Raw genomic sequence first — 21,749 nt, forward strand, 5'->3', positions numbered from 1 at the left:
CACCCAGTAGGTTTTTATACTCAAGTGGCGATTTGAACCCTGATCTCTAGAGCTATAATCCAATGCTCAAATCATATTAATCCATAGACGTGGTAAATTCTCTCTCTCTCTTCACTTCATCTTTACTAATATAGCTATTACATACTTGCAAAGTACATTCTACCATGGGATGGGCAAGTGTAATGCCCATCAATTCTACTCAGCGTAGTCAATGAGGTAGGATGGGAGTTGTAGTCTAGCAACATCTGCAGATCCACATTTAACTGCACTCTCCTGCACTACAAACACAAGCCTGCACATGCATTTCTTTGCACCAATGTGCCACTGGGCACTTTGTGAGCAGGACTATAAGAATTGCATTAAAATGTTCTTTGATTTTGTTAGTGTCTTTAAAATGTTCACAGTGTTGACTACTAAAGCTAATGAGTGTTAGCATTATCAGAGTGTGGGTGGATAATAGGGATGAAAGGTGGGGAGAAAGAAATGCTATGATTGTTGTTTGGATAGAAGACATCTCAAAGGAATAGTTGTTCCCATTGCCATAGTTTTATTTCATGAAATAAATAAATGCATAGAACACACAGCTATGATGAATGGCTATTAGTCAGGATAACTAAGAACAAAACCTGCATCTCCAGTGACTGAATGTAGTTGATTAATATTTCCTGGAGAGAAAGAACAGACTCCTCACTCCCACCCCAAGCCTGGAAGTAATGAATTACAAGTAACATAATTACCTTTAACTCATTACTTTTCAAGGGTAATGAAAATCTAAAGAGGTTACATTTCAAAAGTAATATAACAAGTGAAAGTGCTATTGCTTTGTGTGTAATTAGTCATGCTTCCTGGTTATTTTTAAAGTGATTCTGAAGAGGCGTTTTAAAGATATTTTGAGCACCATTTTTCAAGTTTTATGCCATTTTTACCAATTTAATATGCATGTCTAACTAAAAAGGAACAAGTAACAGAATAAGTAACATAAAAGGTTTATAATGTCATTGAAAGCAAGTCTCCTTTTTGAACTTTGTAACTAGAGCTTTGCAAATTGTGTGTATGTGTGTGTGTGTGTGTGTGTGTATAAAAGATAACTGGCTAAGCTCTGGTTATTTCCATCTTGGGAGCTTTCCAGGATTTCCTTCTACTGGAGGGTATGGTACACTGGATGGATCCTTAACCTGGCTCAGAGCCCTAGGCAGAAGCTTCACTAGTTGTGCAGGGGGTGGGGACTGCACCAGGGGACATCCCAGGTGTGTGTGTGAACATCTATTGGGATGGCACACCTTGTGGGACTAGTGTGGCTGCTTTGGCATTGCTTCCTGGTAAGTGTGGAAAGGGGGATCAGAATGGTAGTCATTGTGTAACACTTGTATATTTGTTGCTCCCTAACAGGATTCTGGCCAATGTATCTATCTCCATCTTTCCTTCCATTTCTATCTCATTTCATGCTCTTTCTCCATTTTTCTCTTACCAATAAATATCTGATTCTTTCTGTCCCAACAAGTTTATTTTTCCAAGCAAAATTCCCGCTTGACTGCCTGCCTCCTTTTCTCCTTTCTAACAGGTTATACTCCCACCTGTTGCCCCATTCGAGTTATCTTATCAGTGTGACTACTGGCTCCTATGTCAATGAAGTGGTGAACCTGCTTCAGGTTTTAATCTAAAGTTGAAAGAAACTGTGTGTGAGTGCTTTCAAGTTACCTGTTGACTTATGGTGACCTCATGAATTTCAAAGGGTTTTCTTAGTCAAAGAATATTCAGATGTGGCTTGTCATTGCCTTCCTCTGAAATATAGCCCACAGCACTTGGTATTCCTTGACAGTTCCCCACCCCAAGTACTGACTAGGCCTGATACTGCTTAGATCCCAAGGCTGAATGGGGTTTGTTGTTTTTAGCATATTTAGGCACTACTTAAAGTGCTCAGTCCTAACCAATACAGGCTCAGTACCTTGGCTAGTTCTTTAAAAGTTCATTCTAAAACCCAGAGTAAATTCACTTCTCGACTGAACTTCAGAGCCATGGACTGGCATGACACTTTATGACTCGTGTCGCGACAGATATCCAAGGTGGGGAAGAAGCCCAGAAATTGGCAATGGGAAATGTTATTGAGACAGTCTGAAACCTATTAACCGAAGAAAGGGTTTGTAGAGTATTTGGGGCCAGACCCTTTGGTTCTTCCTTTGCACAGGCCTCAGATGGCCCCAGCCAGGAAAATGGGCCTTGGTCCTCCTTTTTTCCTCTGCTGGGTCTGCTGCTTGCTTGCTGCTCCTCATTTGCATTCGGCAAAGCACCCGGCATTCCATCCTCATTTCTCAGAGTCACCCCTGCCTTTCTTTCCCCAAATGAACCGCACAGCCGCATGCCGGCAATGCATTATCTTCGCAAGATTGAGGAGCTAATGGAGAAGATCGCTGCCCAGCAAAGCAAAAACTCCCCCTCTGAAGACCTGGGAGAGGTTGAGCTGTCTGCATTTCCTCTAGGGAGTGGATATTCTCTCACTCTTCTCTTTGGGGAATGAGAATAGGTTCTTGACTCTCTAAACCAGAATGATGAGCTATCTACCCCTACCCAGATGTATCCTGGGCCTGCAACCTGCTGCACTTCTTCCTAGTTTGCTTTGCTCTGGCCTCTCCTGAGGCTCTGCTAAAGGTCTCAGGTTCACTGCGCTATTTGGTTTGAGGCTTCAGGATACTGGAATCTTCCTAGCTAGTATTCTTTTTTTTTGGGGGGGGGGGGAGGGAGATCCTTTCTCTGCCTGTCCATATAAATTACACTGTGTGGCATTTCTTCCTTCTTTCATTTCTGTGGCCAACACTGTTCCTCATACAGTGGTGCCTCGGGATACGAAATTAATTCGTTCCGCCATTCCTTTCGTAACCCGAAAATTTCGTAACCCAAAATACTCCGTTAGCACTGGAAAGCCTATAGCAGCATTTGAATTTCGCGCCGAAATGAATTTCGTAACCCGAAAAATATTTCGTAACCCGAAACAGTTTTTGCCAATCCGACTTTTTCGTATCCCGGAAATTTCGTAACGCGATCATTTCGTATCCCGAGGCACCACTGTACCCTCCAATATTTCACAAGTGGTCAATCAACATCAGAATGTGGTTAAGATTTTAAAAAGTTATTAATGAAGAAAAACTCTCAAGCTAGGAGAGACTGCAGCAGTTTGCTTTTGCCTAAGCCTATGGGGGGGGGGACAAGACTTCACCTCTCCTATCTTCTCCCCTGCTGAGTTAATTGAGTGCAAACTACTTTTGCTCTTCACAGCAATTGAAGTAAAAGGAGGAAGAAAAGCCAAAGTGGGAGGAGGAGAGAGAAATTGGGACACTTTAAAAGCTGAAAAATTGGGATGACAGAGAATTAATCAGAATGCCCCCTGCCAAATTGGGACAGCTGAAGGGCATGTGTCTATGGTGGCAAGATTTTGCATTTGCGTTGGACCAGCCCTACTGCAAGGAAGAGTGAACCAGCTGCCTCAGGGAGAAGATGTTGTATGGGAGGAGAGACACAGATGTAGCAAGTTAGTTGAAAGCAGAAGTATCTGTGTCACATAGCCTGCCCACATGTTTTTAAATATATATATATGTGTGTGTGTGTGTGGGTGTGTGTGTGTGTGTATACACACACACATACATACATACACATACCAGTGATGGTGAACCTTTTACAGACCGAGTGCCCAAATTGCAACCCAGACCCCACTTATTTATTGCAAAGTGCCACGTCCCTCTGGCTTTCTAGTAAGAAACACTGGCAAACTCTGGCGTGCCAGAGGTTCGCCATCACTGATATATACGGTTTCCAAAAATGATAATTTCAATACAAATTGGAAAGAACATTTTGTATTCTAAAAGAATCGGGCTCGAGGCCAATTTATTACAAATTATTTTGCCTGTGTGAATTCAGCCTATTCTCCCTTGTCTAAGAAAGCACTATGGAATTAATGAGTTTGGCATACCGGTAAGTTGACAGACAACTTGAAGACACACACACACACACACACACACACACACACACACACACACAAAGGTATTCTAGTAGTTAATACTGAAAAACAGGAAAATAAATTGTTATTTATAGAAGATTGTAATTATAATTATAACAAGCTACTTGTTTGGGGGTTTAGAAATATGATGTTGTTGTTAACTGCCCTTGAGTCAATTTGACCCATGGCAACCCTGTGGATGAGACAACTCCAAGAACACCTGTCCTCCACTGCTCTGCTTAGTTCCTCCAAGCTCATGCCCATGACCTCCCTAATAGCGTCCATCCATTGATCATGTAGCCTTCCTCTCTTTCTACATTTCTCCATCTTTCTCAGCTTTATTGTTTTTTTCCAGTGAGTTATGCCTCTGCATGATGTGTCCAAAGTACGGCACCCTCAGTTTTGTCATCTTGGCTTCCAGGGAGATTTCTGGCTTGATCTACTCTAGGACCCATTTGTTTGTCTTTTTGGCTGTTCAGCACCACATCTCAAATGAATTGTTTCTCTTTCTATTTCTTAACTGTCCAGCTCTCACATCCATACATTATAATAGGGGCTTGTATGATTCTAATTTTTGTGCTGAGTTGTATATCTTTGCATTTTAAGATCTTCTCATGGCGCCCTCCCTATTCTTAATCTTCTTCTGATTTCCTGACTGCAGTCCCCATTTCTATCAATGTTTGATTCCAGGTATGAGAACTCTTTTACTATTTCTATTTTTTCATTGTCTAGGTTGAATTTGTGTAAATTCTCCATAGTCATTATTTTTGTTTTCTTTATGTTCAACAGTAAGCCTGCCTTTGCACTTTCTTCCTTGATCTTTTTTAGTAGCAGTTCCAGGTCTATGAGGTTTTCTGCTAGTTATTATGGTGTTGTCTGCATATCTTAGATTGTTGATAGTCCTTCCAAGCTTGCTTTATGTTCTGCATATAAGTTGAATAGGTAGGGTGATAAGATGCAGCCTTATCTAACCCCTTTACCAGTTCTGTTTCTCTGTGTTCTGTTCTGCTAGTAGCCTTTTGTCCTGAGTACAGATTCCACATTAGGACTATTAGATGTGTTTACAGTCCCATGTCTTTAAGGGTGTTCCATAGTATTTCATGATCTATGCAGTCAAAAGCTTTGCTATGGTCTATAAAGCACATGCTGATTTTCTTTTGGAATTCCTTGGTGCACTCCATTAGCCATCATATGTTTGCAGTGTGGTCCCTAATGCCTCTTTCTTTCCTGAACCCTAGGATTTCTCTCTCCATGTATGGTTGGAGTCTATGTTGCAGAATTTTGAGCATGATTTTGTTTGTGTGGGAGATTAGTGCTATGGTCCTATAGTTGCTGCAGTCTTTTGTGTCTCCTTTTTTGTGGATGGGGAATTTATTGGAAATATATTAAAGGTTAAAAGTAACTCTCAAGACTTTGCTTGTACTTTAAAAACAACATGAGACCCAGACCCAGAAAGTCTTTGTTGCTAGTTTGCTCTGATTTTCTGAAACAATCTAACAATTAAGGAAGGGGTCAGAAAAAGAATATTATGTTGTGGTTCCCACTACAAAAAGATTAAACTGCTCCACAAATATTGCCTAAGCCATCTGTCTAACACTTCTATAAGGCCAGTGTTACTGACTGTATGTGTTTATTATGTTGTATTTATCATTAAGAACAGGTTCTTTGACAAAAAAAAGAAGAAGAGGGAAGACAGGAAGATAGTAGCTTAAGAAAGCCATTTGCTGAGGACATCCTTGATCTGAATTTTGAACCAAGTGTTTCTTGTCTCATGGACCTCAAACCTTTTCAGGCTACTGCCCCCTTTCCCCTTATGCAACAGCTCCAGTGTCCCTTAATGTATATTTTTTTATATTCTACTGAAAACTCAAAGCTTCTTAACACCCAGTCATCTTGGGAGTACCAACTGAACAGTTGACTGGGAAGCAACCGGGATGTCTCTCACCCATGCTGGCCTTTGCTGTAAGGCCAGTGTGGGTATGAAGCTTCTTCTGTCTTTCCTGAATGCCAGTTTGTTGATTCAAGACCCCTTGTTGATCCCCTTTCCCTCACTGCCCCCCTGTATTTTTCTATCTCCCCTGGGGGGCAGTACCACCCACTTTGGGATTCGCTGCCTTAGAGAAACTAACTCTTTCTTTTCTTCCGGCTCACTGCAAACCATGTGCCAAGACCTATTATTATGAGATGAGGAAAAGTACAGGAAGTTTGGGGCAGCAGAGTAGGCGATAGATGACTGATCCACCTAGGAATACCAGTCAAGCTGCACTGAAATGAATTGAACCCATACAATGAATAGAAGCACCGACTCTCTTGCCTCACCCCCATAACCACCTTCCCAGTTGCTCTGTGTCCCTTCCTTTGCTTTTGTCTTAAAGGATCTGAATTGTGTAGTTGTAGACCAAACAACAGCCTGTTATCAGGCTGCTGCTGCTGTGGCTTCCTGATAAACCAAAATAAAACACCCGACACTTCTGAACAGAAATCTTGTTAAAGGGCAGCAAGGACAGAAGGATGATCGATCCTAGGACATCCAACTTTGAGTGGCAGATGATGGATGGGAAGAATGTCCTGCATACAGGGGGGGTGGAAGAAGATGAAAGAGGTCAGCCAGCTGATAGTGGTAGGGAGATCAACCCTTCCTAGATAAGTGTCACTGCCTATCCCAATCTTGGACAGCTGGACAAATCTTTGTATATACACAGACAGAGGAACAGAGAGAGCTCAGCCCAGAAATCTCTTTTCAGTCTTTGTTACTGGAGCCTGGGACATGTAAACCAATAAAGAAAATAAATCATCTGACCATGGGCAGAGACCATTTCCCTTGACTTAATTAAACAAGGCTCAGACACAGAGATGTCTGGGATTGTGGAACAAATTTCAGGCTTGGAGGGCACAGCTGCAGGGCAAATCTAAGCCCTCGAAACTCTGTTTAGAATTAAATACGTTAAGATACCTCTCAATATCTTTCTAGATATTCTGGTATACTCATAATTGTGGTGTATAGGTCTCATATGTGAAAGAAGCTTGCAGTTCTAAGATTTCTGCATGAAGCAGGACCAGACTAGATAATACACTTTCTGATTCCAAATATCTACAGTTCCATTAAAAATATTTTTGTCTGGCCCTTCAAGTGCATGTTGATGCTGTGTGCCTTCAAGTCACTTCTGACTTATGCTGTCCTAAGGCAAGCCTATCATAGGGTTTCTTGGCAAGATTTGTTCAGAAGGGATTTTGCCAGTGTCGCCCTCTGAGGCTGAAAAAGTATGACTTGCCTAAAGTCAACTAGCAGTTTTCCATGACTGAGCTCGAATTTGAACCCTGGTCTTCAGAGTCATAATCCAATGCCCAAACCATTGCATCATGCTGGCCCTATAAAGTACATGCTTTTGTCCAAAAAAGGCATTTAGTGCTAGTAATTTGTAGACATGGAAATGGGGTACTGATGTGGTAACTATATCACATTCATCCTTATCATGGACTAGTAGAGTGTTTAAATCTTACCTTTGTGGGGCCATTGTTCTCCAGTGATTGTCTAGGTAAGGCAACCCATGCAGTGGGCCAGCCCTTCAGAGACATATGTCTTGTAAGCTGGAGTCTGATGAAGGATTTTTGTCAGTGTGGTCTTTTAAGCACTTCTCTAGCACGCACCTCTATCAATTTAATTTTGCTCATGAGTGACTGAATCGAAGAGTAGGTTTGCACCTTTGAAGAGCACCAGCACTTTTGGTGGAAGAAAAGCTGGGAGAAGTTTTCCCAGCAACACTCTTGGCTTATTTGTATCTTACTTGTAATACTTTCATTTTCTCAGTAACTATTATTTTAAAAATATTTTAATTGTTATTTTAGTCAACAATCAGTCAGATATTTTGTATGAAGGTACAAAGGAAAGAACTCAGCAAATACAAGTGTCCGAGATGTGAACAGTTTTTGACATCTCACTCTCTGCTATGCTAGAAATTTGAGGACTGTAGAGAAGTGTCTTGAGGTAGCAAATTTTTTATGGGGGCAAAAGCACAATCCTCCCCCCACAGTAACTACACCCTTGAACTGAATGAGGGATAACACCATTCCTTTGATGGTATAATGGCAGTGCTTAGAAAGTTGCTTTTAAAGAGAAATATGCCACTTGTTACAGGATGGTTTCTTGTGTTGTTATTTTTCAGTAGTCAGTTACTGATCATATTACTTGTTGAATTATTCATTGTTTTTCTATTTTGTTCTGTTACTTCAGAAAAAAAATCTTAGGATTAATAAGAAACTGGCATAAAACCTGAAAAATTCCTGTCAAAATATATATTAAAATGCCCTAAAAAGTAACACTTGAAGATAATTATATAGAATATAGAATAAATATAGAATAAATTTAAAGCCAGAATACAAAGTACAAAGTACCTTTTCTCCCAATGAAAGTTAGGGCTATCAAGGCAGGCTGCAGAAGACAGAGCCTAGGACTATAGCAGCACCATGGGACTTTTGAAATGCTGTACAAAAATGACTCTCCCCAAAATGGTAAGTTTGCATTTTCTCTGCACTAATACAGTTGTATTGTCTTAGCAACCTGGTGTGATGAAGTCCTATAGCTTACAAGATCACAAAACAGTTCCATGCTGTCTGGAACTGATAGGAGTTAAACTCCAAGAACAACTGGATGCTTCAAATCAAGAAGACCTGTTCTAAAGCACTATATCAGACTAAGTTTTTTTATCTGGCCCAAGTGACTTAAGGTGACTTAAAATGGCAGCAGTTTATCTGGCACAGTAAAGTACTTTACTTCTGTACTTCCTCCCAAGCACTATCTTCTTACAGGTTATTGTTGCATCTTTAAGCGGCAATTTAACATCAAATTGCTACTGGTCAGGAACAAACATCAAGCACTAGTTCTAGCAGTAAACTGTTGGGGTAAAAAGACACACATTAATTCAGATTTGAACAGCCAAGTCTAAATGCTTGGGTAGATAAGAGTCAATTTACAACTTAAGGATAACACATGGGAGATACTTTAAATCCATGAGGAACCTGTCACTGCATAGTACACTGTATAGATCAAGGTGGGGAAAGTGTGTGCAGGGCACATGTAGCCACCTTTTCTGTGTCCTAGGTCCTTCTGGAGAAAGGAAATGCAATAGTGTGGCCAACTGGGATGGGGAATCACTACCCACATTTGCTACAGTTGTTCTGCCCTCCCCAAAATGGAGGAAGACATGAATACATACCCACCAGCATTTCACACATGAAAACTGGGACATGTGTGGCCAAGCAACATAATAGTGTGGTAAAATTGGTAAAGGTTATTGATGAGGAACAACAGACAAACTAGGAGAGACTGCAATGGTTTGCTTTTCCTGAGCCTACTGGGAAACAATGGTGTCACTAGGTTTGGTATTACCTGGTGCGATAACTCATGGTGTCACCCTCCATTGACCTCCTTCACACCCAAACAGATCCTTAGTAATGCTTTTTGGACTAATTTACCCATAAATTGTAATCCCCATATATCACTGAATGTAATGGTAATAGCTGTAACATAAATAACTAGCAAAATTAAAATTATATCTTCAAATAATATCATAAACACAGAATAAATTTGTTTACATATACAGTACATAGTTTCATTGGTGAAAGTGAAAATTTGGTAAAAAAATTTAATTTTCAAAATTAAATGTTGAAATTTTAAATTTTAATATACTGTATATATTTTTTAAATCAGAACAATTGAGGGTGTTTGGATTGAGCACTTTCCATCTACCAGTTCATCTGAGACCCTTGCAGATAATAATCTGATCGACATAAATAGCTGTTACACATCAATGGTATATTGTGTGCTGCAGACGTAAGGTGAAATGATTTCAGGACAGATGTAAGACTTCAATCAATTACTTCATTTATAACCCACTTTTCCCAAAACTGGGACTGAAGGCAAGACTGAAAAAGTACCGGTAGTCATCATGGGTTCTTCATGTGCAATGGGTTGCAAGGTAAACAATATCTCTTTCCCTGAGTTTATAGAGCTAAAAGATTTGATCAGGGAGTGAATCCTTGTGATGTTACAGAGTTGGAGCACTCAAGGATCTGAAGGCGAGTTGGAACTGCTTCTTGGTTCATCTTTTTTTACAGCAATTACTCTATTTTATTTAAGCCACGTACACAACAAAATAAACAAAACGTACATATAGAAACATCATATTGTAAACTTCTTGGTACATTATTATGGAAATGGGGATGAGGGAAACCTGGGTAAATGGGTCCAGAATCTAGATAAAACAAGGCTAACAAGATAATATGCCAGCTGGGAGTGAGGTGGGGTTCAGTGGTTGGACAGGCAGCGCACACTTTCACACTGAGTGCAAACACCTTTTACATTTGGAATTCAGTCTGAACTAAGTGAATTTAACTGAGGATGAAGGGGAAAGTGAAAGCATGTGAAAGAAACTAGGGAGTCATTCTCACTCATTGCTGAACCAGTTTCTGTGACCAAATCCAGAAATTGGTTCAGCAATAAGTGTGGTTCCCACTAGCTTTGCGCCGGAACAAGAGGAGAGGCACAAAGGTAGTGGGAAGGCCTGGCCATCACCCCTGTCACCGGCATCCCTGTCCCCTGGGCCACCAGTTTCTCCTCAGCTTTCTGCATCCTCTGTCAGCTTCCCTGTGGGCTCTTTGCACTCGGTGACCTCCTTCCCAGGCTTCCCCGTTCTGCGACCTTCTTTCTCCATTCCCAGAAGCCGTGAAAGAGGTCACAAGAAGGTTGCAGGGAGGCCAGAGAAGCTACTTAGATAGATAGGGATTTCCTGCATGCAAACTCTTCTCTCTCTCTCTCTCATTCAAACTAACCATGTGATTCAGGTTACTCCCCCTTTGGGACTAATAGACATTCTCTCAAAATATTTTCAACTGAGCTGTTGTGTTTCCATCTTCCTGCTCTCTCAACGTTCTTTGGAAAGACGGTGAAATAAATATTTCTTTTACCTGAACTATTCACTTGCTAGATTAGAATATAGCTTCTATGTAAATATAGATTAAAACTGTTAGTAAACTTTTGTTTTAAACTACAAACTACATGTTTGTTGTTTTTTGGAGTCAGTCTCAGTTCTTAGGGAAGCATAGTTGGACAAGAGCACATTTCTGCTACTGTGCTAATTTAAAGCTAGACCCTAACAGGCTTGGTTCTCACATTTTCAACATTCAATATTTTTGTTTGCTTAGCAAAGGCTGAAGCCTTAGGAAACTTAAATTATGCTGCAGGGGCCTCAGTATCTGCAGGGATTTAGTTCCAGGACCTCCATAGATACCAAAATCCATAGATGCTGATGTCCCATTAAATACAATGGCATAGTAAAATGGTGTCCCTTATAGTGAATTCCAAAATCAAGGTTTGCTTTTTGGTGTGTGTGTGTGGAATATTTTCAAGTCATGGATGTTTGAACCCGTGAATAAAAAATCCATGGATATGGAAGACTGACTGTATTTTCTTTTCTTTTTGTGCTGACAAGAGTGGGGCCTGCTTTGCTCTGATCAGCTGTGCTCAGAAAGATGGGTTGCTATACACAATGCCAGTCCCAGAGGAGAATAAAACATCACCTGCTAAGAAGAAATTAAATTACCAATTAAGGGCCTTTCATTTGGCTGAGGCCAAGGAACATGTACTACCCTTTAATTGCATTCCAGACAAAAATGTCACATAATTAGATACCTAAACACAGTACAGCACAATGGGCTTGGGGTTCCCCTTCAATCTGGCCATCTGGGTGTTCAGTCAATGCTCTCCTTGTTGTATTTCCCACCTTTGCTCCTCTCTCTCTCGAACTGTGTGTGTGAATAAAGAGTATGTAGTACTTTTCCTTTTTTTGTCCAGAGGACATTTTTAAAAATAAAAGTTGATCTGTATTTTTAGCCCAGAATTAGTGGCATCCTTTGGTTCCTTCATGATTACATATTTTAAAGGGTATTCATTGTATAAGGTGGCACTGAGTTTAAGAGAATATAATGTATGTCATTGCAATGTTATGCAGCAGTCCAGATATGGTGGGCTATCATGATTCTGCTAACCGGGAAGGTTGATTCTGCTCGAACAAAAAATGGTGTATCAGTACCAAACATTTCTAATGTATTGCTTATCTTCCAGCATTTCAAAGAGGAAAACCAGGACATGTATGGTTAAGCAACAGAGTGTGGTTAAGATGGCAAAAGTTACGAGGAACAATACACAAGCTAGAGGCTGAGCAGACAAGCAGGAAAAACTGGGGTGATACCAGTTTTTACGAAAGCCTGTGGAAACCCTGCTGTCCGCATGGCTAGCTCTGAAGGCAGGCTTAACATGCATGGGCTCTCCACACTATGTGGCATCAAGTTGCTCCACTCAGTTATTTTTTTCCTGCCTCCCCACCATGCATGCACATCAGTGCATGAACACACTACCTATGACGGCCAATTACTTCCCTCCTGCTGTTCAGCTGCCATCCCATTGGACATTCAGTGTGACTAACCATGCAGTTGCACATGCAATACACTGCCTGTTCAGTGTATCAGTGTGTCCAGTGACACACTAGCAAAGCACACTCATGGAGCCCCCCCCCCCCCACCCATACATGCCCCCTTCCCCCTGTTTTCCTCAATCTCCTTTGTTGGACTTTCTGGATTGTGTACGTTGTAATTACATCCATTACAGTATTGTCAACTTGCTATGTTTGTCGTGCTTTACCGCATTCCCACATTTGCAGCATGCTGTTTATACACACATGCGATGATGCACATTTTCCACACTGAGGTGAGGTATCAGAGCTTCTTTTTGCTCTGCCACATCTTGTTTTCATGGTTTATTTCTATTGTCATTGCCTCCCATCCTGCCCTTGGTAACATTTATTCTGCCTTTGCTTTCTTAAGCACATACAGTACAGCTGCTTAAAGATCTCTAAATCTCCCTGTTAAACAATGCTTAACTGCATGACAGATGCCTCAGTGCACCTTGGGACAAATGCATCACAAGGCTTATTCATTGCTGTAAAAACAATTGAAGTCAACCTCATTTTGGAAGGTTTCTTCTAATCCCCCTCCAAAATAATGAAGTAAATGGAACAGCCAAATAATTCTCATCCAAAAGTAAAATCAGTTTTATGCTCACAGAGATTGTTAAATTGAACAAAACCTTTAAATACTTAACTACTGTTCCATAGAGAAAGAGAAATTAGGTAACAGCAGGAGATCAAACTCCTCTGGTGAGGAAGGGTAAGAACTTTTACTCCTGTGCTGTTTATTTACAGGAGTGGTATTTCATTTCAGCAAATAAACACTTCTCAAGAGAAAATTCCTGATTTTTGGCCAAGCTGGCTGGGGCTTCTGGGAGTTGAAATCCAAAACACCTGAAGGACCAATGCTTGAGAATCACTGGTTGAAAGCATCTTCTAAAGTTGAAGTCTGACTCTGAATACAAAATCACAGACTGAACTTTAATGAAGCCCCAACAACTAGCAATTCTCAGGGAAGCCCAAAGGTACAAAGATTTTGTGGGGATTGGAAATAAAGTCCATGAGATTCTCCCCCTCTCTCTTTAAAACAGAAATATTAGAGCTTTTGGGCAACTGTTATTTCTCATGTCATACAAAGCTTCTTAAAACATGCGCAGGGACCTAGCCAAGGGGGGGCTCTTGGGGTCCGGACCCCCCCTTCCATTAGAAAAATGCTAATGCCGCTACACCCAAGCCCCATTATAAGGGTGGCACTTAGTCTGGACTCCTCCCCCCTTCCTAAAATCCTAGCTACGTCCCTGACATGCGCTTGAAACACTGGATTAGTGGGAAATGGCAGGGTGAATCGGGAGTTAAAAGGTGCGGCAAAGGAATTCACAACCATACGGCCACCTTCTCCAGAAATGGCCGCTATTAACCTTGTAGCTAGACCCTGAAATACAGTTGGCCCTGTATTTCCAATTCCAATTACAGTTGGTACAGTGGCTTTGACTTTTGCAGTTTTGATTATTCGCGGTTTTGATTAATACGTTTTCTTTAGGAATCTCTGGTCCTCCAGCACAACTTTGCAAGAAGTTAACCATAGAGTTGTGCTAGAGAACCTAGAAGTTCCTAGAGAAAACACTTCTCTGGGCATTTGTAGTTCCTCTAGCATGATTCTATGATCAACTTCTGGAAGACCATAAAGTTGCACTGGAGGACTGGAGATTCCTAGAGGCCATTCACGCTAAAAAATAAACCGTTTTTTGAGTCTAATCAATGAAGCTATTTAGGCTGAATAGATGTTCATACTATTCAAGCTGTTATTGAATCTACCAGTTCCAATTTAATCCACTTCGCATTCATATTCATCAATGGATTGATTCAACATAGAGTTGTGTCACAAGGGTGACTGCGCCACAGGAACCAAACCAAATTCACATTTGTGCTGAATTGATTCATTTCAAAAGAAGCAGGGAATACCACAGATTTGGAAGAACCAGTTTAACTATGTTTAGTAGTGCACCACCACCACCACCCCTGGAAAACCGCACCAGAAATTTGGTGCAAGTGAAAACAAAGGCCCTTTAAACTGATTCAGATCAGTTTGAAAACCAGGTTATTATGTAGTGTGAATGAGGCCCTAGGGAGTTTTGTTTGTTTGTTTGTTTGTTTAGGGAAAAATAATAGTTTTTTTTTTTCATTTGCCATTTTTCCACATTCATGAGGGTTCTTCACCCCTAACCCCAGTGAATGTGAAGGGACCACTGTAATTAACTCTTACATTCTCAATAATACTCTGGACTAGCAACTTTGTTTTTTAAATTAATATGCTGAATTATATATTGTGCCCATCTTGCAGCATTGTCTGTTGACTGCCTCTTATGAGTGTTTATTATTGTGGTTATATACCATGTTCTAAGTCACACTCTCTCAACCTCAGGGGAAGGCAATGACAAACCTCCTCTGAAGAAACTTGTCAAGAAAACCCTATGGACTTTATCACAAGAGAAAAATCGGGGGGTTAAACAGCGATTATCCCATGAAATTTGTGCAATTGCTCTTTAAACTCTGATTTCCCCCAGGTAATAAAGTCCATATAGGTTTGCTTTAGGGTCACACTAAGTCAGAAATGACTTGAAGGCATACAGCAACAAGAAACCATGTTCTGAATTATTTCAAGAAGGAAAAAGAGCCCCTGTAACACCTTGACCCTGATGTTCCACAAGTCAGCTCTAGTGGCCAACTTACTAGAAGAGTGAGTGTGTTTTCCCCTAAACAGCTGCCTTCCTCTTACTTAGGCCTTATTGCCACTACCTTTTAAACCAGATCACAATTTGGTTTGAACTGGTTCAAATGACCCTGGTTCCTACTTATATCAAGTTGCTGAAGCGATTCAGTGAGGGGAGCCATGCACCAGACCCATTTAACCCCTGTCCTTTTTACGCTGATTTTTTTCTGCATCTTTTTCACCAAATTGATTCAGCACAAGTGTGAACCACAAGCGGATTGGAATCGATTCAAATTTGCCCTTTGGCTGGCTGGAACCAAATCATTTTGAATCGATCCATTTGTGAATGCAAACCACAAGTGGGTTATTTTGATGCCAGAAAATGCGATCGGGGCAAGCATAATGTAAACCACGATCTGATGTCAAATCGATCCATCAATTCAGATCGCACATTTATATGTAAATGGGAATCAGGCCTTAGAGCTGCTCAGGTATGGAGCAGCAAGAGGCATCACCATTGCACCATAATTGTTCTTTAATGGTTTCTCCTCCCTACTCAGCCGCCATGCTCTGTAATAATTTCTTTTTCTTTCTCCTGTCTTGAGTATGTTGAGGGGTGGCTGAAGATGTTCTGGATAAAGCAACCATTCCCTTGCACCGTCCAATTGTTGTCTAAACTATCCATCAAGTGTGGCAGCTTGAGGAAACGTGGAGGGTGGGGTAGGAAGAAGCGTTCTGCTTGCATAAACAGCCCCAATGCTTTGCGTCTCCCCTCTATTAGGGGGAGAAAGAAAGAAAGAAAGAAAGGAAAGCCTGACAAGATGGAGTCCGGCCCATCCATCAAAGCAGCTGGTGGAACAACCTCTCCCTAGTGTTAATAAATACATTTCCCTCCCTTTTATTGGATGCTTGTCCTAATTTGTTTCTACTCTGGATTTGCCCCCCTTCCCCTGGCTCCCTCCCGCCTTGGCCAAAAAATGAAATGGTTGCCCATTTTCTCCCCGCTGCCACCCCCGCCAACTCCCAGCAGCCCTTGAGAAAGCAGATGTTTGGTTGTAGCAATGGAGCCAGGCCCAGGCTGGAGTGGCCCAGTAGGCCTCGGTTGCCATGCCGACTGTGGAGACGGCCTGCTGTCAGCGTTGCGCCTCGTCTCGCTGGCGCAGTGATTATCTCCATCTCAGCAGCCCTCGCCATACGGTCTGGGCTCTAATCAAATCCCCCCTGTTCATCTCCTCTGGAGAGCTGTGCACCAACATGGTTGGCCCCCTCTTTGCCCCCATGATCAGAATGCAGAGCAAGCATTCATTAGGAGACATTTCTGAGGGCTTCTCTTGAGTTTCCATTAGAGATGGAGATGGAGACAGGGTGGTGGGCATAGGCATGCCTGCGCATGTGCCGATGATGGGAAAGCAAGCCCATGTTTGCTTGTTTTTAATTTCTATAAAACACCACGCAAGACAATATTTATACATCTAAACATCAAATATACATACAGTGGGACCTTGTTATCCGCTGAGGTTTAGTCCCAGGATCCCCCATGGATAACAAAATCCGTGGATGCTCAAGTCCCATTAAATATAATGGCATAGCAAAATGATGTCCCTTATATCAAATGGCAAAAATCAAGGTTTGCTTTTTGGAATGTATACTTTTTTTGGAATATTTTCAAGCCGTGAATGCTTGAATCCATGGATAAGAAATCCGTGGATAAAGAGGGCTGACTGTAATTTGTAAACTAAATTACTAACTACAAACATTTACACAATGTAAAATGACTTTCTTTCCCCTGCTTTTAAGATCTCCTTGCATTGTTCTTGTTTTATCTAATTTTGACCCAACTGGGTATGCAAAATTGTGAGCACTCCATCCGTATTGGAAAGTAAGAGCAAACCATATTAAAATAAAGCATTGGTATAACTGAGTGCATATAAATGCATATTAAAAACAGTAAAATGTGTTTAAAATTCATAATAAAACAGATATGATTAAAACAGATAACACATTTGGTCTCTATATATGCTACAAAATATAAAAGATGTATATAAATGGTATATTAAAATATACATGAAGAAATAAATACAGTGGGGCCTCCTTATCTGTGGACTTGCCATCCATGGATTTCAGCATGTGTGGATGGCAAGCCTATGGTTATCCCCAATGGTGGCATGGGCACACAGCGACACCACCATTAGGAACAGCCCCCGTTGTGTAATGGCAGCATGGCCTCATGCACACACTGCCACTGGGGACAGTGGAACTTGAGGTCCTGTGGATTGTGGTATCTGTGTGGGAGGGGATCCAGAACGGATCCTCTGTAGATACCAAGATCCTACTATACATAGGATTCTGTTTTGGTGAGTTGGAGCAATTCTGTGCTGACTAGAAGATGGCTGTTCATAGACAAAGTGATGGTCAAGCAAGACAAAAGTATATGGTGCTGGATTGGAAGGCTTATTGACAACCACACACACACACATGCACCACATTTTGACATTTAACATTGTTTTATTTCAGTTGTTGTTACCAGTTTCACTCCTGCCTCAAGGAATCTGGGATCTGTTGCTTCAACCAGTGTAGCTGGCTAGGACATCTTTCAATCCAGGATTTTTTCAGTTTTCTGGGATAAATTGCAAGCCTACCAGGTATCTGTTGTATCAAGGTGTACTACCTCTTTCCATAGATTTTCAGTGTAATTTGCTACCCTTAAAATAAGGACAATAGCTTAGAGAATCATAGAGCTGGAAGGGATTCAAAAGCTATCTAGTCCAGTGCATTCAATCTCTGATGTAGCAGACAGGTCTTTTCTTTCAATATGCCAGGGACTACTACCATATTTGTGCCCATTGGCTACAATTGTTTCTTTCTTTCCTAGAAACTTATCAGGGATTGTTAGCCAAAGGCTTGTGGACCAGCACCAGTCTATGGCCCACCACTTTAAGTAGCACTGATCTAGTCCAAACCTCTCTTGGTGAAGGAAATCCAGTACTGTACAATACAGTGGACCCTTGTTATATGCTGGAGTTTGGTTCCAAGATCCCCCATGGATAACAAAATCTGTGTATGCTCAAGTCCCATTAAATATAATGACACAGCAAAAGTGTGTCCCTTATAAAAAATGGAAAATCAAGGCTTGATATTTGGAATTTATACTTTTTTGGAACATTTTCAAACCGTGGATGCTTGAATTCATGTATAAAAAATCTGTGTATAAGAAGGGCGGACTGTACTATCCTTGACAGATGACCAGCCAAATGCTGATCAAAAGTATCTAACAAACAGATGCTCTGGATAAAGCAAGTTGTTCTACTGTCAAATATCTTGTAACATCAATTTCCCCCCTAATGGTTATCTGATAATCTTTTAAAATATAATTTTAATCTAATGCCTTGGGTCCTGTCTTCCTAAATAATAGAAATTTACTCTTCTGACCAACATGTATGTGACAATTTTTCAAATAATTGAAGATGATGATTACCTAATACCTCTTAATATTTTTGTCTCTAGATTAAGCATATTTAAGTCCTTCAGACTTTCCTCATTGTACTTGGTCCCTAGAATTGCTCAGCTGGCTGCCAGATTGGGCCTTTGGTAGGAAACCATTCTCAGAGTGGGAGAAAGTGGTGCCTTCCAGTTGTATTTATTTATTATTTCACTGCATACATTCGTGTTTCTTCTCATTTCACTATTAACAGTTTGTTAAAGAATTTTGGAAGGTTCAGTTTACCATTATCTGCTGGAGCTTATTCATGCTGGCGTAAGAAAAATTTCCTCTTGTGCACAATAGTAGATACTATCATTGTCCATATACAGTAATTCCATTCCCTCTTATTTTGCTTTTGTTTGTTTGCTTGTAAGAATTATTTTTGTACTGCCTTTCTGTCAGAGCCACCAATGTTTAACAAGCAATAAAATGTTACAAAATAGTATAAATTCAACATTCCTGATATGCCTTGCAGATAATTTCAAAAGATATAGGAAGGAACAAGGGGATCAGCAGTCCTGGACTTGATCCTAACCAATAGGGAGGAGTTGGTGCATGGAATCAAAGTAATTGGCACTTTAGGGAGAAGTGATCACGTAATATCAGAATTGGCAATTGTGAGACAGGGCAAAAAAGAGTATGGTCAAACATGGTCCTTGGATTTCAGAAAGGCTGATTTTAACAAGTTTGTGGAATTATTGGGCAGAATCTCATGGCGAAACATTCTAAGAAAAAAGGGTAGCAGTTCTTGAAGAAGGAGTTGCAAAAAGCACAATCAGAAACCATCCTACAGAAGAAGAAAAATGGGAAAACAAATTAAAAAGCCAATTAAAAGCCAATGCACAGCAAATTCAAAGAGGAAGTGGAAAGAAAAAGCAGCATGTATATGCAATAGAAGGAAGGTTGCAGGAATAATATAAGGAAAGTTAAAGCTCAGCAGGAGCTGAGACTGGCTAGGCAAGCAAGGTCCAACTAAAAGGTTTTTTTCCCATACATTTGAGGCAAGAGAAGGAACAAGGATACAGTGGAGCCATTGTTCAATAAAGATGACAAAATGCTAACAGATCAGAATGAAAAAGCAGAACTCAGTATTATTTTGCTTCAGTCTTCCTCCCAAAAGAGAACTGTGTGCTTTCATGCAGTAGCAGAGACCTTGGCAAGGGATCTGGATTGCAAATCAAGATTGATAGTCAGGAGTCACCTAGCTAACCTAAACAGGACCAGATAAATTGCATCCCAAAATACTGAAGAAACTTGTTGCGGTACTCTGTGGACCACTTGCCATCATTTTTGAGAAATTTTGAAATACAGGTGAGATGCCAGAGGATTGGAGGGGTTACATGCAGAGGGATGGAATATATATACATCTCACCTGGTCTTGCCGGCAAAGACAACGGTTCCATAAATCTGGTCAGCATTTCCGCTACTGCCTCCATTTCCCTCGGCTTAGCATCAGAAGGCTTATTTATACATTTATAGACTTTTTATGTTCAGATTCGAACTACTTGTGACAATGGAAGCAGAGTCATGTGACCAACAGTAAAAGGTGAAGTGGAATGACAAAGATGTGCATTACTTGACTGACATTTTAAAGAAAACGTGTTCAAAATGGAGGCTCCATCTTAAATCGATATGACAGCAATGTGAACAGCAGTAGGGTTAAAATGCCATGGAGAGATTCGGTCACAGTATCCATAATGGGAACTTCGATTTGGTATCGCATCAAAGCGGAGATTAGAAAAAAATGTAAGTATGAATAAGCCCGATGTCTCTATAACTAACAGTAAACATTAGAAACAGTAGATAATTAAAAAGGATAAAACCAACAATAGTTATAATTAAAATCCTATGTTAAACGGATGTGTCTCAACACCTTTTTATCTTTCTCCTTCTCTTCTTCCTCCCGAAAAACAAAAACAAAAACCCAAATCTCTAAACAAAAATTATTGTACCTCCAATAATATAACAGGACAATACTTCAGCTATGAACACAGATATATTCCAGAACTGTGAAGGTTATCCATTCATCCCATTAAATAGGTTGTAATCTATGAAAGGCAACATTATTATAAATCCATTCATCCTAAAGGTGACACATGATTCTTTGTTGCTTTAAACATACTTTCAGAATTGACATGAGCTGATTGGCTACAATGCAAAAATTAATGAGGACAATGGTTCTCAAACTTTTTTTTTTTCATGAGCCACTTAAGTAGACCAAAGCCTATAAGTCAAAGTATATGCTCCAACAATATTTTATTGGCATGTTTTTCTTCAGCCTTGGCATTATGTAAAAAAAAGCAGTATATTATGAAAATCAGTTAGGAAAATCATGGCCTTAAAGCCAGGACTTTAGCTTGGTATAGACTGCCCCACCTGCCCCTTTTTGGGTCCAGGGAAGCCTCACCAGCAACCCTGGGACCCCAATCCAGCATTTTTCTGGGCCACTGAGAAACAGAAAAATGTCACTTCTCCATGGCCTAGAAAAGGTGTGTCCTTAGGTCTTCATGCCCCTGGAGACCCCGGCACTAAAGAGGAGAAAGGGGTGGCTTGTTTCTCCTCTGCATCTTGGTGTGGCCGTTTGGTTGCTGCGCCAATTATGTGTGCACCCAAAAGAAGCTCTGAAATGGAGCTCCTTTTCATGCCGCTGGTAAAGCGTGATAAGTGTCCTCCAGCGGCATGGTGACGTGTCCTGTGCAACCCACTGTTTGGACATGACACACAGGACACGACATGCATACGCACCCCCGTGTGGACAGGGCAACGCTGTAATGGCGCCGCCTGCATGTAGCAGGGCTCGGGACCATGTGGTTGGTGCACAGTCCCAAGCCCTACTATCGCCACCAGGACATCGCATCCTGGCAGTGTGTACCGGCCCTTTGTTAACCTAACTGGTTACCAGCCTTTGTAACAGTCTTTCTTGGTACTGTAGTCAGAAAAACATCAGATAAGTAGAAATGATCTTAACTGTTCTGCAACATTAACATAACATGTAGTTTGTTTCTTAGATCAGCTCTACTCAAAGTGGTGGTCTGTTGACCAGTTCCAGCCCCACCCTGAATCCTATTTAGCTGCCTTGAATCCCATTTTGGATATAAATCCAATAAATAA

The sequence above is a fragment of the Sceloporus undulatus genome, chromosome 6 (assembly GCF_019175285.1).
Source record: "Sceloporus undulatus isolate JIND9_A2432 ecotype Alabama chromosome 6, SceUnd_v1.1, whole genome shotgun sequence".
Classification (NCBI taxonomy): Eukaryota; Metazoa; Chordata; class Lepidosauria; order Squamata; family Phrynosomatidae; genus Sceloporus; species Sceloporus undulatus.